Source organism: Anopheles funestus (genome assembly GCF_943734845.2).
Source record: "Anopheles funestus chromosome X unlocalized genomic scaffold, idAnoFuneDA-416_04 X_unloc_49, whole genome shotgun sequence".
Taxonomy (NCBI): Eukaryota; Metazoa; Arthropoda; class Insecta; order Diptera; family Culicidae; genus Anopheles; species Anopheles funestus.
In genome coordinates, this window is record NW_026045175.1 from 170,044 (window position 1) to 180,000 (window position 9,957).

General features: G+C 47.6%; 2 non-coding genes across 2 annotated transcripts in view; both read left to right on the plus strand.

Moving 5' to 3' along the window:
* Positions 1-9,069: 9,069 nt before the first annotated feature.
* Positions 9,070-9,227, plus strand: LOC125773731 (5.8S ribosomal RNA). The gene has a single exon (XR_007420334.1). It is a non-coding gene; the product is annotated as a 5.8S ribosomal RNA (ribosomal RNA).
* Positions 9,228-9,936: 709 nt separating this feature from the next.
* The window catches only part of LOC125773734 (large subunit ribosomal RNA), a 4,179-nt gene continuing 4,158 nt past the window's right edge, over positions 9,937-9,957 (plus strand). The window contains exon 1 of the ribosomal RNA XR_007420337.1: positions 9,937-9,957. This exon is cut by the window's right edge and continues 4,158 nt beyond it. This is a non-coding gene — a ribosomal RNA (large subunit ribosomal RNA).

Here is a 9,957-nt window from a genome sequence, read left to right on the forward strand (position 1 = left end):
GGTTTTTTGGTCAAACAGTGACCCCGAGACTAGTAACCCTCCATACACAAAACCGCCTAAAAAGTTTTGGTTTTGCAAAATTTTGAAAAGTGCGTCAAAAAAATTTTTTCAAAAAGTACCAAATCGTGATCAGAACTCACTATAGACCATAAAAAGTGAAATCCGATGGTCATTTGCAACACTTGGTCAATCGAGAAAAATTTCACTTTTTTACTAGAGTCGGGTACCCTGAACGAAAAATCGCTCAAGTGATGGTTTTTGGCCAATAACTCGAATACTAGACGTCGGAGGGGGGTGCCGTAGAACAATTTTTTGTAGCCCTTGAAATTACCTTTCGAATGATATATAGTGGTTTTTCGGTCAAACAGTGACCCCGAGACTAGTAACCCTCCATACACAAAACCGCCTACAAAAACTTTGTTTTGAAAAATTTTGAAAAGTTCAAAAAAATTTTTTTTTCAAAAACTACTAAAACGTGATAAGAACTTACTATAGACCATAAAAAGTGATATCCGATGATAATTTGCAAAAGTTGGTAACTAGTAAAAAATTTCACTTTTTTACTAGAGTCGGTGCAACGAGAAAAAAAAAGTCCGTGATGGAGAAAAATGGCACGTTTTCCACGCCTGTACGCTTTCGTTTACTATATAGGGGGTAGGTGAGCCAGAAGCATGATTTTGACTGAGTATGTATCTTTATGAATTGGACCCTTCTAAATCGATTGAGACTACCCCCAGGACGATCGGACGACTGCTTCTGGCTCAAAATGTGGTTTTTAGATTTTGATCGTCAATTATGCGAGAAAAAATCGATTAGAAGTAAAGATACGAAATGCTTGGTCTAAGTTGGGAAACGACTTCGGATATTTGTTGGACGTTGTCGTAGAAGGTCCGAGGACCAAGGAAAAGTGATTTCCAAGTGGATTTATGCACTATTAGTCGATGGTAAGATGTGAAATTAGTAGAACTTACCATACAGTTTGCGAAGTTGAAGCAATCGGTTGGTGAATATGGTACTGTCTGTCCAATTTGGTGGTTCGGAATGAGTGAAACGATGTTGATGATGGATAGACGTTCCGATTGCCCCCGATCGGGGAACATATAGTGGTCTTTAAGGTCCAAGTACCTATGTTTTGGTAAGCAGAACTGAGAGTTAAAGGATGAAAGTCGGCCATTCCTAATATCATCCTATCGGTGGTTCGCGAGTTGTTTGAGGACCGGAGCAGCTCGCGATGAAACGGTCCTAGGGTATTGGTTATCCATCCAAGGAAGAGTAAATGCGATCCTAGATGTGTGTCGTTGGCCGTTCTACCGGTATCGCCTATCGATGAGATATCGACGGGCATGCCTTACTCGAAAGTTGAATTCTAGGATCGATGGTCAAACAGACCTATGAGCGATAAACCAAACTGAACACGTATTGATGTCGGCTTTTCCTATCATTTGATGCCGCAGGTTGTTTAGGGACCGGAGCAACTTGCGGCCGAGACGGTCCCCGGGGGTTTCTTTCTCCAAGGAGTGGAAACTATTAAGCAAGAGTTGTAGCAAGATACGATCCTCTGATGTGTCGTTGGCCGTTCATGCGGTATCGCCTGTCGATGAGATATCGATGGGCATGCCTTACTCTACCGACCTTCTAATTGAGAGTATTAATCAGGGATCGATGGTCAAACAAGACCAATGAGCGATAAACCAAACTGAACACGTATTGATGTCGGCTTTTCCTATCATTTGATGCCGCAGGTTGTTTAGGGACCGGAGCAGCTTGCGGCCGAGACGGTCCCCGGGGGTTTCTTTCTCCAAGGAGAAGAAACGATTAAGCAAAAGTTGTAGCAAGATACGATCCTCTGATGTGTCGTTGGCCGTTCAAGCGGTATCGCCTGTCGATGAGATATCGATGGGCATGCCTTACTCTCCCGACTGGATTACTGAGAGTTTAATCAGGGATCGATGGTCAAACAGACCAATGAGCGATAAACCAAACTGAACACGTATTGATGTCGGCATTTCCTATCATTTGTCGCAGGTTGTTTAGGGACCGGAGCAGCTTGCGACCGAGACGGTCCCCGGGGGTTTCTTTCTCTAAGGAGTGGAAACGATTAAGCAAAAGTCGTAGCAATAATCGATCACCTGATGTGTCGTTGGCCGTTCTTGCGGTATCGCCTGTCGATGAGATATCGATGGGCATGCCTTACTCTCCTGACTGTTTAATTGAGAGTTATAATCAGGGATCGATGGTCAAAAAGACCTATGAGCGATAAACCAAACTGAACACGTGTTGATGTCGGCATTTCCTATCATTTGTCGCAGGTTGTTTAGGGACCGGAGCAGCTTGCGACCGAGACGGTCCCTTCCCGAAAGATGGTGAACCGAGTCGTCTGGCGTAAAAACCGGACGACTCGAAAGGGCTTGACCCTTTCAAGTGAGCGATAATCACATTCTACGCTCAGTTCGACAGCTACAAGGCAATCACTCGCTATGTTCAGAGCTAATACATGCAACATGCCGGCATTGTTTCCACCGACGCATGGATTCAAGACTGGTGCACTTATTAGTTAAACCGTTCGCCTCCGGGTGTTTCGAGTTCAAGTCTGGATGAGGATTGATCTTGCTGGTAATAGCTTGAGCCCCTGAATAAGGGGTCGAAGCGTACATCTTGAGACCATGTACAACATATTACCAAATCGGCACCATGGGTTCGGGTGCAAGTGATGTAACCGTGAAAGATGTTGAGCAGCCCAACATCGGTTTACACACGCATAATAGGAAGGCAGCGCTGTCGACTGGTCAGTCGTGTAAGAAGTGTGCATTATCGATCACAAATATATTGGTGATCTGTAGGTTGCGCATACACCATGCCCGGTGTAAAGTGCCGTGGTCCCCCCCGGGGGGCTGCATCAAACCGTTCGCCACGCGAACTACCCAATGGAACGAACTCGATGCATTTAATAAGAAGAAGAGATGATAATGAAACACGGTCGATTTAAGAGTTGAAAACGTTGAAATGCCTATAAGCAAGTCTTAAGTTGGTGGTTTCGTTGTGCCCCAACAAATTGGTGCCTTACCCTACACCAAAGAGCCATTCAACATGGTTCAAGTGAGCGATAATCACATTCTACGCTCAGTTCGACAGCTACAAGGCAATCACTCGCTATGTTCAGAGCTAATACATGCAACATGCCGGCATTGTTTCCACCGACGCATGGATTCAAGACTGGTGCACTTATTAGTTAAACCGTTCGCCTCCGGGTGTTTCGAGTTCAAGTCTGGATGAGGATTGTTCTTGCTGGTAATAGCTTGAGCCCCTGAATAAGGGGCCGAAGCGTACATCTTGAGTAAATGTACAACATATTACCAAATCGGCACCGTGGGTTCTGGTGCAAGTGATGTAACCGTGAAAGATGTTGAGCAGCCCAACATCGGTTTACACACGCATAATAGGAAGGCAGCGCTGTCGACTGGTCAGTCGTGTAAGAAGTGTGCATTATCGATCTCCAATATATGAGCTCAGTATGACAGCCCAATTGGTAATCCTCGGGACCTCCAGAAAGGAAGCTGGATGAGGATTACCAAATCGAAAGTTGATAAGTGTAGTGGTACCACTTAGTCAACTTGTATCCCGAAAGATGGTGAACCGAGTCGTCTGGCGTAAAAACCGGACGACTCGAAAGGGCTTGACCCTTTCAAGTGAGCGATAATCACGCTCTACGCTCAGTTCGACAGCTGCAAGGCAATCACTCGCTAAGTTCAGAGCTAATACATGCAACACGCCGGCATTGTTTCCACCGACGCATGGATTCAAGACTGGTGCACTTATTAGTTAAACCGTTCGCCTCCGGGTGTTTCGAGTTCAAGTCTGGATGAGGATTGATCTTGCTGGTAATAGCTTGAGCCCCTGAATAAGGGGTCGAAGCGTACATCTTGAGACCATGTACAACATATTACCAAATCGGCACCATGGGTTCGGGTGCAAGTGATGTAACCGTGAAAGATGTTGAGCAGCCCAACATCGGTTTACACACGCATAATAGGAAGGCAGCGCTGTCGACTGGTCAGTCGTGTAAGAAGTGTGCATTATCGATCACAAATATATTGGTGATCTGTAGGTTGCGCATACACCATGCCCGGTGTAAAGTGCCGTGGTCCCCCCCGGGGGGCTGCATCAAACCGTTCGCCACGCGAACTACCCAATGGAACGAACTCTATGCATTTAATAAGAAGAAGAGATGATAATGAAACACGGTCGATTTAAGAGTTGAAAACGTTGAAATACCTATAAGCAAGTCTTAAGTTGGTGGTGACCGTTACGCCCCAACAAATTGGTGCCTTACCCTACACCAAAGAGCCATTCAACATGGTTCAAGTGAGCGATAATCACGCTCTACGCTCAGTATGACAGCTGCAAGGCAATCACTCGCTAAGTTCAGAGCTAATACATGCAACACGCCGGCATTGTTTCCACCGACGCATGGATTCAAGACTGGTGCACTTATTAGTTAAACCGTTCGCCTGCGGGTGTTTCGAGTTCAAGTCTGGATGAGGATTGTTCTTGCTGGTAATAGCTTGAGCCCCTGAATAAGGGGCCGAAGCGTACATCTTGAGAGTAAATGTACAACATATTACCAAATCGGCACCGTGGGTTCTGGTGCAAGTGATGTAACCATGAAAGATGTTGAGCAGCCCAACATCGGTTTACACACGCATAAGGGGTTTATTGTTATCTGTAGGTTGCGCATACACCATACCCGGTGTAAAGTGCCGTGGTCCCCCAGGGGGCTGCATCAAAACGTTCGCCATGCGAACTACCCAATGGAACGAACTCGATGTATTGAAAGAGATGAACAATTAATAGCGAGAATAGGGGCCCGGAAGCAATTCCGCGGCCCTACGGTCGATTCAAGAGTTGAAACGTTGTACAATCGTGGATAGCACCTAGTGCTAATATGGTGAGAGATAATGTGTGAGGAAATTTAGTTTCCTAAAGTTTAGTTAGTGGTTTCCGTTGTGCCCTAACAAACTTAAAGTTGGTGGTGACCGTTACACCCCAACAAATTGGTGCCTTACCCAACACCAAAGAGCCATTCCATATGGTTCTAGAGAGAGAGAGTTGTGTGGAAATTTATTTCCCACTAAGCGAGTGTGTGTCTGTAGTGGAACGAATTCTGGTTGATCCTACCAGTAATATACGCTTGTCTCAAAGGTTAAGCCATGCATGTCTAAGTACAAACATAAATGAATGTGAAACCGCATAAGGCTCAGTATAACAGCTATAATTCACAAGATCATCCTACCACTAGTTACTTGGATAACTGTGGAAAATCCAGAGCTAATACATGCAACATGCCGGGACTGTTGCCCTCGCGGGTAGCTGAACTGGTGCACTTATTAGTTAAACCAATCGCCTCCGGGCGGCTTGAGTTGAAGTCTGGATAAGGACGCAGATCGTATGGTCGCTTGTCGACTGACGACAGATCTTTCAAATGTCTGCCCTATCAACTATTGATGGTAGTGTAGAGGACTACCATGGTTGCGACGGGTAACGGGGAATCAGGGTTCGATTCCGGAGAGGGAGCCTGAGAAATGGCTACCACATCCAAGGAAGGCAGCAGGCGCGTAAATTACCCAATCCCAGTACGGGGAGGTAGTGACGAGAAATAACAATATGGACCTCTCTAACGATGGTCCATAATTGGAATGAGTTGAGTATAAATCCTTCAACAAGGATCAAGTGGAGGGCAAGTCTGGTGCCAGCAGCCGCGGTAATTCCAGCTCCACTAGCGTATATTAAAGTTGTTGCGGTTAAAACGTTCGAAGTTGATTGCCCGTCCAGACACGTGACCGCCACGGGCGCCCGGTTACACGCCGGGGCCGTTCGTGCGCGCGCTCACGGCTGCGACTCACAATGGTGTACTTGGGCGTTACTCTGTGAACGAGTACCGTGCTACCGGTTAACTCCGGCACGGGCTCCTCATGGTGCTCAAGATACTCACATTTACCTTGAACAAATTAGAGTGCTCAAAGCAGGCTAAGACAAAGCGTCCGGCCCCCCCGTGGGGTTGGCGTTGGCCGAGAATAATCTTGCATGGAATAATGGAATATGACCTCGGTTTATACGATTTCGTTGGTTTGTCAGAAACCTAGAGGTAATGATTAACAGAAGTAGTTGGGGGCATTGGTATTACGGCGCGAGAGGTGAAATTCGTAGACCGTCGTAGGACCAACTGAAGCGAAAGCGTTTGCCATGGATGCTTTCTTTAATCAAGAACGAAAGTTAGAGGATCGAAGGCGATTAGATACCGCCCTAGTTCTAACCGTAAACGATGCCAATTAGCAATTGGGAGACGCTACCCCTATTCGGTGCTCTCAGTCGCTTCCGGGAAACCAAAATCGGGTTCCGGGGGAAGTATGGTTGCAAAGTTGAAACTTAAAGGAATTGACGGAAGGGCACCACAAGAAGTGGAGCTTGCGGCTTAATTTGACTCAACACGGGAAAATTTACCAGGTCCAAACTTATCGAGGTAAGACAGATTGATAGCTCTTTCTCAAATTTAAGGGTAGTGGTGCATGGCCGTTCTTAGTTCGTGGAATGATTTGTCTGGTTAATTCCGATAACGAACGTGACTCAAACATGCTAACTAGAACGCTGTCAGCAGTGCGCCTCCGGGCGCACCTGACGTTACAGCCGGGCGGCGCCTTCACGGGCGGTCGTCGGCTACGTTTGCCCTGCTTAGCGGGACAACTTGTGTTTAGCAAGCTGAGAATGAGCGATAACAGGTCCGTGATGCCCTTAGATGTTCTGGGCTGCACGCGTGCTACAATGTGGGTCGCAGCGTGTTCTCGCCAATAGGCGCCCCCATTCCGAGAGGAACGGGAAATCACTAAAATGCCCATCTAGTCGGGATTGGGGACTGCAACGGTCCCCATGAACCTGGAATTTCTAGTAAGCACTAGTCATTAGCTAGTGCTGATTACGTCCCTGCCCTTTGTACACACCGCCCGTCGCTACTACCGATGGATTATTTAGTGAGGTTTCTGGAGGCTTACCTTCCGCGGTTCCTTCGTGAGCTGCAGCTGGCATGGCTGAAGTTGACCGAACTTGATGATTTAGAGGAAGTAAAAGTCGTAACAAGGTTTCCGTAGGTGAACCTGCGGAAGGATCATTACTGATGATCGTCCGCGAGTGACCAACCATGGGCTGCCTTCGGTGTAGCTCGGTCGCTCGTTTGCTATGTGTCAGAATTTGTTGAAAGCCAACTCGTTCGTTGTACACTTTGATGGGTGACCATCACTGTGTCTCCGTGCCGAGCTAGATCTCCCCTAGCCGTAAGGCACTTGAACGCCCCTTCGACGACGAGTTGCATGTGTGTGGTATGTGTCAGAATCTGGTGAAGCTTTCTGCATGTGATGTGCCTTGTGTGGATCCGTGGCCATTGCATTGTGTCTGGTGCTTAGATACCCAGACACTTAGAACGCTTGCGCGGAAAGCAAACTCGATCGTTGTACACTTTGATGGGTGACCATCACTGTGTCTCCGTGCCGTGCTAGATCCCCCCTAGCCGTAAGGCACTTTGAACGCCCCTTCGACGACGAGTTACAAGAGTGTGGTATGTGTCAGAATCTGGTGAAGCTTTCTGCATGTGATGTGCCTTGTGTGGATCCGTGGCCATTGCATTGTGTCTGGTGTGTAGGTACCCAGACACTTAGAACGCTTGCGCGGAAAGCAAACTCGATCGTTGTACACTTTGATGGGCAACCATCACTGTGTCTCCGTGCCGTGCTAGATCTCCCCTAGCCGTAAGGCACTTTGAACGCCCCTTCGACGACGAGTTACAAGAGTGTGGTATGTGTCATAATCTGGTGAAGCTTTCTGCATGTGATGTGCCTTGTGTGGATCCGTGGCCATTGCAATGTGTCTGGTGTGTAGGTACCCAGACACTTAAGCAAACTCGATCGTTGTACACTGTGATGGGCGAGCATCACTGTGTCTCCGTGCCGTGTAAGAGCTCCCCTGGCCATCAGGCACTTGAAAGGTCCTTCGACGACGAGTTACAATAGTGGTGTGTTAGATACGTCAGGTGATGGTATCTACTGTTGTGCAATACGTATCCGGCCACGGCACGGAACGAACGGGAACTGTGGTGCAGACATACAAAGAGTTAAGCCTATTAGTCATTAACTCTAAGGACGGGGCCATGGGGCGGTACGCAAAGGATACGGATGAGCGAGTATGCAGGCCCAATACTCAATAGCTCGATCCGATCCAAGCACATGAGTTGACTGCGGCGCCAGGTTAACCAATGTGCTAGATTCTATTTGGCCAGTAGAATCTTGTGTCTTACGCGATTTGATACCAAGACACCAGAACGAAAGTTAGTTGAAGAGTGATTAAACTCTTATGAAGAATGGTTGTGCAATCACAACTTATGACTTTAACCTATAAAGTGGATATGGACTATCAATTATAACATGGGGCACACACCATGTTCTCGATCCAATCCACGCACACGAGTTGCCTGAGTAGCGACAGGTATACCGATGTGCAATACGTATCCGGCCATAGGCACGGAACGAACAGGAACTGTGGTGCAGACATACAAGGGCCATGGGGCGGTACGCAAAGGATACGGATGAGCGAGTATGCAGGCCCAATACTCAATAGCTCGATCCGATCCAAGCACATGAGTTGACTGCGGCGTCAGGTTAACCGATGTGCAATACGTATCCGGCCATAGGCACGGAACGAACAGGAACTGTGGTGCAGACATACAAGGGCCATGGGGCGGTACGCAAAGGATACGGATGAGCGAGTATGCAGGCCCAATACTCAATAGCTCGATCCGATCCAAGCACATGAGTTGACTGCGGCGCCAGGTTAACCGATGTGCTAAGAGAGTTGTTCCTGGGCCTTCAAAGTGACTTCAAAACTATCTTAGCGAATGGTGGCCATGGGCGTAGACATGAGCCACAAGTCACAAGGCCTGGGACTATTGGGTAATAAAGACAACTTAGTCAGAAAGTTAGTCTTTGGACGTACCACCGGGATTGTGTTACATTGGGAACCTTACTATAAAACCCTAGGCAGGGGATCACTCGGCTCATGGATCGATGAAGACCGCAGCTAAATGCGCGTCACAATGTGAACTGCAGGACACATGAACACCGATAAGTTGAACGCATATTGCGCGTCGGACGATTAAACCCGGCCGATGCACACATTCTTGAGTGCCTATCAATTCCTTGATATACAACAAACCAAACTTCAGGGTGGAGCGTGCCACAATAGAACACTATGGCGAGCAGCCCGTCTAGTGTCGTGGGGGAAACACGCTTCCACACTGTGCATAATGGCGTGCTCGGGACCTTTGTTGGGACCGCAGGGCGCTGAAAGTAAAGGGGTGAACCGCATAAATCGCACGCACGTAAACGCGCACACACACAAATAGAGTGAGACGTATCGTAGGATACCGCTAAGAGTACGTTGTGAAACATGGGGAAATTCAATCGAAAACCTCTTTGATGTCCAAGAATTCGTTGACCGTATCCGTCGTAATACTGGATCAACGTGCTTGGGGGAAAACGTCAAAGGGTTTTATAATAGTGGTGCATGATTAACCCATCGATGCCCGAGGGGAACATGTTGTCCAATACAATAGTGGTGCAGTTGGCTCGACATGCTCGGGGGGAGACATCGTGGGTCCAAGTCGACCAAGTCGACCGAGAGTTGTTGTTAAGAGATCGAATCAAAACGATGCCGAGCGGAACTCGTTGTCCTTATTGGAGTGATATTCGGACAACGTGCTCGGGGGGGCCATCGTTGATTCAAAAATGACCGTAAATTGCCCAATCCGTGTGTGTGTGTGTGTGAAGTGTTGTTGCGTATATATCGGTTCGCTATGCCCCGGGTTCGAAACGAATGGAATGTGACTGATTTTGTTGTAGGCCTCAAGTGATGTGAGAC